This window comes from Pinus tabuliformis, chromosome 5_2, assembly GCF_031772625.1.
Source record: "Pinus tabuliformis cultivar Carrire ecotype Pingquan chromosome 5_2, CPIR1, whole genome shotgun sequence".
Taxonomy (NCBI): Eukaryota; Viridiplantae; Streptophyta; class Pinopsida; order Pinales; family Pinaceae; genus Pinus; species Pinus tabuliformis.
In genome coordinates, this window is record NC_142306.1 from 571,125,868 (window position 1) to 571,133,329 (window position 7,462).

The window sequence follows — 7,462 nt, forward strand, 5'->3', positions numbered from 1 at the left end:
GAAGCATAAACCTACACAATGCAAAAATTAAAAGCCTAACAAATTCACAAAAAGCAATTAATAGAAAAATTGACAAAAAGCAATTAGTCAAATAACACCGTACCTGGAACAAAGCCGACCATTCAAATTCCTTCTTGTCTAGACCATATTCATGCACAACAGAGCCTGTACCAAGAACCACAGCTTCACCTAGGTCATCTCGGCCCAAATGACAAGGAAGTCACATGGTGCTCGAAACTGACATTTACAGGAATTTCCATAAAACCCATGTAGGTAAGGGAAACCCTCAGTATCACGGAAAAGCTTATAATTTTCGCAAACGAAACATTTCATCCAATATATAAACAACAGCAAACGAACAACATCTAGTACCAATATAGCAAACCTTCAATTCAGCACTTCTTAACAAAGCAAATGAACTTAACACTAACTAAATGAACTTAACAAAGTTGTTAACAAAGCAACCTTTCGTTCTAGGAGTAATATCAGAGTCGAATATTCATACATCCATAACAGAATTACAAACTTAAACAAACATTATGGACCAAAGTAAACATACACATAAATTATATGAGCGAAAAACCTTGAATACACGCCTAAGATAGGAAACTGTGCAGTTACAAAACAGACTGCAATCTTCAATATTTTAACATTTCAAACAGTTCAAAATCCCCAATTTATTTAGATCTTCATGTGCAAAAATAGTTCAAACTACAAAAGACTGTCACTCAATCTGTACCAAGAACCATAGCTTCGCCCAGGTCGACTTGGCTCAAATGATAAGGAAGTCACATGGTGGCTGAAACCGACATTTACAGAAATTTCCATAAAACCTATGCAGGTAACAGAAACCCAGAGTATCACAGCAGGCAGCAACCGCATTGTGTTTTCACCGCAGACAATACAGCAAATACAAATGAAAAATCGCACAGATTGCAGAGCTAAACAACCAAGTAACAATAATAACCCAAAGGGCAAGAACAGGGTAAAACCCAAGCCAAGTAACTTTCCAGGATCTCGAGCAGGGACAGTTGTCCGCCGATAAGACCACCACAGCACATGCTGTAACCCAAGTCAATTGTAAATCAATTTGAATTTATTGCCAAATCAATTGTATACTGTCCGATTCATACGAGCGTTACACATCCGCTTGGGAGTCACGGGACCACGTGCCCTTCACCTCGAACGATGCGAAGCGCGTAATAAGACCCCAAATCCTTTCCACCCCCAAAAACCTTGGTTCGACTTAGGTTATATCGCAAATATAATCAAAAATCGCGTCGGTCAACCCAAAGTCAACGATCTATCGATCGCATATAGTCCCCAGCAGGGATCACGGAGTAACTGGACTATAAACCTAGAGTAACTGGACCATAAACCTACACAATGCAAAAATTAAAACCCTAACAAATTGACAAAAAGCAAGTAATACAAAAATTGACAAAAAGCAATTAGTAGAATAACACCGTACCTGCAACGAAGCCGAGCGTTTGAATTCCTTCTCGTCTAGACCATATGCATGCACAACCCAGCCTATGCCAGTACCATGAGAAAATGTGCAAATGACGAAATTGCTTAACGAAGTCTGCACACAAAACCCTCAGTATTCAACCAGAATGCCATTAACTTATAATGCTCAAATAACCATGGACTGTTGCATGCAGGTAACAGAAACCCTCAGTATTTAACCAGAATGCCATTAACTTATAATGCAGTAGCCGAACTTAACCTCTAAACAATACAACCAAGAATCACAGCTTCACGCAGACATTTACCCAAATTTCCATAAAACCCATGCAACTAAGACAAACCCTCAGTATTCAACCAGAATGCCATTAACTTATAATGCTCAAATAACCATGGACTCTTGCATGCAAGTAACAGAAACCCTCAGTATTTAACCAGAATGCCATTAACTTATAATGCAGTAGCCGAACTTAACCTCTAAACAATACAGTAGCCGAACTTACCAAAGCGACAGCACACAGTCGAGGGATACAAGCCGCACCTGGAACAACAGAACCGCAACCAAAAGTTTGCGATAGAGTTAACCGAGCAGGCAGGAACCGCATTGTGTTTTCACCGCAGACAATACAACAAATACAAAGGAAAAATCGCAGAGACCGCAGAGCTAAACAACCAAGTAACAATAATAATCCAAATGCCATTAACTTATAATGCAGTAGCCGAACTTAACCTCTAAACAATACAACTAAGAATCACAGCTTCACGCAGACATTTACCGAAATTTCCATAAAACCCATGCAGCTAAGACAAGCCCTCAGTATTCAACCAGAATGCCATTAACTTATAATGCTCAAATAACCATGGACTCTTGCATGCAGGTAACAGCAACCCTCAGAGCAGGCAGGAACCACATTGTGTTTTCACCGCAGACAATACAACAAATAGAAAGGAAAAATCGCACAACCGGCAGAGCTAAAGAACCAAGTAACAATAACAACCCAAAGGCCGCGAACAGGGTAAAACCCAAATAACCATGAACTCTTGCATGCAGGTAACAGAAATCCTCAGTATTTAACCAGAATGCCATACAGTAGCCGAACTTACCAAAGCCACACCCAGCAGGCAGGAACCCCACCGCAGACGAAAAATCTCACAGACTGCAGAGCTAAACAAGCAAGGAACAATACCCGAGCAGGCAGGAACTCCACCGCAGACGAAAAATCGCACAGACTGCAGAGCTAAACAAGCAACTAACAATACCAATCCAAAGGCCGCGAAGACACTAAAACCCAAAGGCCGCGAAGACACTAAAACCCAAGCTGAACTTTCCAGCATCTCGAGGAGCAACAGCTGGCCGCTGATGAGACCACCACAGCGCATGTCGACCACAGCTAACACAAACCCTCAGTATTCAACCAGAATGCCATTAACTTATAATGCTCAAATAACCATGGACTCTTGCATGCACGTAAGAGAAAACCTCAGTATTCAACCAGAAGACAAACCCTCAGTATTCACAATAATAATCCAAATGCCATTAACTTATAATGCAGTAGCCGAACTTAACCTCTAAACAATACAACTAAGAATCATAGCTTCACGCAGACATTTACCCAAATTTGCATAAAACCCATGCAGCTAAGACAAACCCTCACTATTCAACCAGAATGCCATTAACTTATAATGCTCAAATAACCATGGACTCTTGCATGCAGGTAACAGAGCGGGCATGAACCGCATTGTGTTTTCACCGCACACAATACAACAAATAGAAAGGAAAAATCGCACAGACCGCAGAGCTAAACAACCAAGTAACCATAATAACCCAAAGGCCGCGAACAGGGTAAAACCAAAATAGCAATGGACTCTTGCATGCAGGTAACAGAAACCCTCAGTATTTAACTAGAATGCCATACAGTAGCCAAACTTACCAAAGTCACACCGAGCAGACAGGAACCCCACCGCAGACGAAAAATCGCACAGACTGCAGAGCTAAACAAGCAAGTAACAATACCCGAGCAGGCAGGAACTCCACCGCAGACGAAAAATCCCACAGACTGCAGAGCTAAACAAGCAAGTAACAATACCAACCCAAAGGCCGTGAAGACAGTAAAACCCAAGCCGAACTTTCTAGCATCTCGAGGAGGAACAGCTGGCCGCCGATGAGACCACCACAGCGCATGCCGACCACAGCTAAAACAAACCCTCAGTATTCAACCAGAATGCCATTAACTTATAATGCTCAAATAACCATGGACTCTTGCATGCACGTAAGAGAAACCCTCAGTATTTAACCAGAAGACAAGCCCTCAGTATTCAACCAGAATGCCATTAACTTATAATGCTCAATTAACCATCGACTCTTGCATGCAGGCCACACAGTAGCCGAACTTACCAAAGCCACACCGAGCAGGCAGGAACTCCACCGCAGACGAAAAATCGCACAGACTGCAGAGCTAAACAAGCAAGTAACAATACCCGGGCAGGCAGGAACTCTACCGCAGACGAAACATCGCACAGACTGCAGAGCTAAACAAGCAAGTAACAATACCAACCCAAATGCCGCGAAGACAGTAAAACACAAGCCGAACATTCCAGCATCTCGAGGAGGGACACCTGGCCGCCGATCAGACCACCAGAGCGCATGCAACCACGTGCCCCTCACGCGCACCACGTGCCATTCGCCTCGAACCATGCGAAGCGCGTAATAAGACCCCCAATCCTTTCCGCCCCGTAAACCTTAGTTCGACTTAGGAAATATGCCAAATATTTGCAAAAATCGCGTCGGTCAACCCAAAGTCAGCGATCTATCGATCGCTTATAGTCCCCGGCAGGGACTAATAAATTATTTATATTTAAACATCAACAAGTCAAACTTAAAAGGTCGAGACACAAATAAAATAAAATAAAAAAAAAACTAAAAATTAAAAATAAAATCAAATAGTCTAGGTATTAAAGAAATACAAATAAAGTTATTGACCAACATATATTATTTAATTAAATTTAATTAATTATTATATTCATTCAAAAAAATATTAGGAAATTTAATGACTCAAATAATAAAAATAAATAAAATTTAGGAAGAAAGGGTAGGGACCCAATGATCACTAATCTTCCATCCATCATCCTTGTCTAGATTGCAAGGCTTCCTATCAATCTCAATGGCCTCCCTAAACATTCGATGAAAGAAATGATCAACCCTTGCAATGACCCAGAGATGTGATGTTTCGCCTTTTCTACATGCTTTGCCCTCCTCAACTTTGGCAGAGCATGCGGAAAAGACAAAACATCACATCTGCATTGAAGAGGCTCGAGTCATTACAAGGGTTGACCATTTCTTTCATCGAAAGTTTAGAGAGGCCATTAAGATTAATAGGAAACCTTGTAATCTAAACAGGGATCATGGATGGAAGATTAGTGATCATTAGGTCCCTACCTTTTCTTCTTAAATTTTATTTATTTCTATTTTTATTTTATTATTATTATTTAGGTCATTTGAATAAATATAATAATTAATTAATTAAATTAAATTAAATAATATATATTGGTAAATAACTTTATTTTTATTTCTTTAATACCTAAACTAAAAATCTATTTAATTTTATTTTTAATTATTAGGCTTTCTGTTTTATTCTATTTTAATTTTAATTTTATTTTTGTGTGCTTTAAGTTTGACTTGAATTTATTATTTTCATATTTAAATTTAAGTAATTTATTACGTATAGCATTTTATTTTAAATAATTTAATTCTCGAATCTAAATATTTGACTTAATATCTAACCACAACTTATTAATAAATTTAATTTTAATATAATTCAATATAAATATTTGATTATATATAGTAAAATATTATTTTATTAGTTGAATTTTATTCTTATTTATTTATATTTTAGTAATAATAAAATTAATTTAGTCTTCATCTAAGTATTTGAATTTTTCAAAATTTGACTTGTGTCAATTTTAACATCCTAAAAATTAGTTGTTTAATATAGTCGTTAAAAATATTAAGGGTCTCGACATTGGTTTCTCTATTTAATATGGTGTCATGATCTAATTCTCCATCTTGTCCTAACGATGAACCACACTAGATGGTTCGAAACACATCGATGGATTATCTTTAATGTGATTTCTCCGACAATATTTCAACACATAAGATATGGATCATATGAGCCTAAATTCAGTTAATTTTATAAATACTTAACATATATAAAAAGATTTGTGAAACTAGTTTGCACACCAAAACTACTTTTCATTATTAAAAACACATATAAATACGCTAAATATTCGTCTAAGATAGAAATATTATCTTAACCACATAATCAATATGTTGAGAGAATATCTCAACAACACACCTAAATAGGATCTAAGATCTATCTTAGATGTAATATTCTTTTAAACAATGTAAATAACTCCATCATAGGACAAGTAGGAATTATACTTTCCAAGTCCCCCCTTAATGACTACTTGTCTCGATTTCAATTAGCAAAGTCTAGATGTGATCATGATGTTTACAAATATGATTAAAAAGAATATGTTGATGTCCATATAAATGAACAACCATCTACCAGAATGCATGGGTACCAACTACTACAACCGCCAGTCTACTAGGATGTCCTTCATATACATGGTTCAATCGACTATACATATATTTGTACTTGTAAATCCCCTCCATAATTATCATTTCTAAATCTTCTAGGCTACTAACTCCATCAAGTTGTCTCATAACCCTCGTAAGGGTGTAGCTGGCAAGCTAGATTCCTAAATTCCACTCTCGAACTCTTGATCATGGATCTCCTTAATTCATTTATGGAACAACATTCCAAGTTATCGCATAACCTCACAAGAAAACCACTCCCACGTCTTCAACAAATGAGGGATCCTTCCCTAGATCCACAATTGCCAAACTATCTAGACAACCATCCATGCTAAGCTTTACCTGCACTTGATTCCTTCTAAAAATCCCTTCAAACCATTGAACCAATTTGCTAACCTCTTTCTCTAATTTTAGACATTCTTCATTATTTATTTATTTATTTTAAATAATATATGCCAATGATGATATTCAGTGACTTGCACAATGCTTATGACTCAATCTATCTATATATAAGCAAAACGAACTACAGACTACCAAATAATTGCAAGGACAATGGTAGCACTAAAATTAGGATCGTTTAGTCATCTCAGATCTCCACTCTGTATTATACATGTTCCAAAGAAAAGCACTACTTTGGGCATCCATACTTGTTATTGGATTGCCGAGTGGCAAGACACATGAATCTCACCACATATTGTAAAAAGCATGGCAACCATAGCGACCTCGCAATCAATGATGGAAACAAGGCATTCACTCATGATGGCAATCTTCGTGGCAACTCCTTTCAACCAAATTCATTTGGAAAATTTGCCCATCCATCAACACAAAGAGCGTGGAGATGATAACTTTATTTGTGGAGAGCATGAGCCGGATCATGTATATAACAAGACCGAAGGAGCAGGCAACACAGATGCAATAGTGATGTAGTTGTTGATGATACAAAATTACACAACAAAGATCACGAGAAGCATGATGGAAATATCGATAAAACCATAGGATAAAACTTGGCCATCTGAGTTTGTTTAAACAAAAAGCAAATGAAAAATATATTATGAAATACCTCTACCTTTTTACTCTTGAGATTGATTTTATTAATCACTTGGGCAACATGAAAAAGTCAATGTGTAGAGCTCATATGTATGTATAAGCACAAAGTTTTCCCATTGAGTTGAAATTTTGTCATTGTCTTCATCGCTGCTTTGTGAGGAATGCAAGATTGTTGAAGCAATGTGAAAAATGTACTTTGTTAATCATGCTACCACTGGAATTCTGCCCATGATATCATTGAGATTTAAATAATGTTTCTCGTAATCACACCATCTTAGTAATCACACAAAAAAAACACAAAACTATATAATATACTTTCACATATTTACATCAACATTAATCTATGGTAGAGTA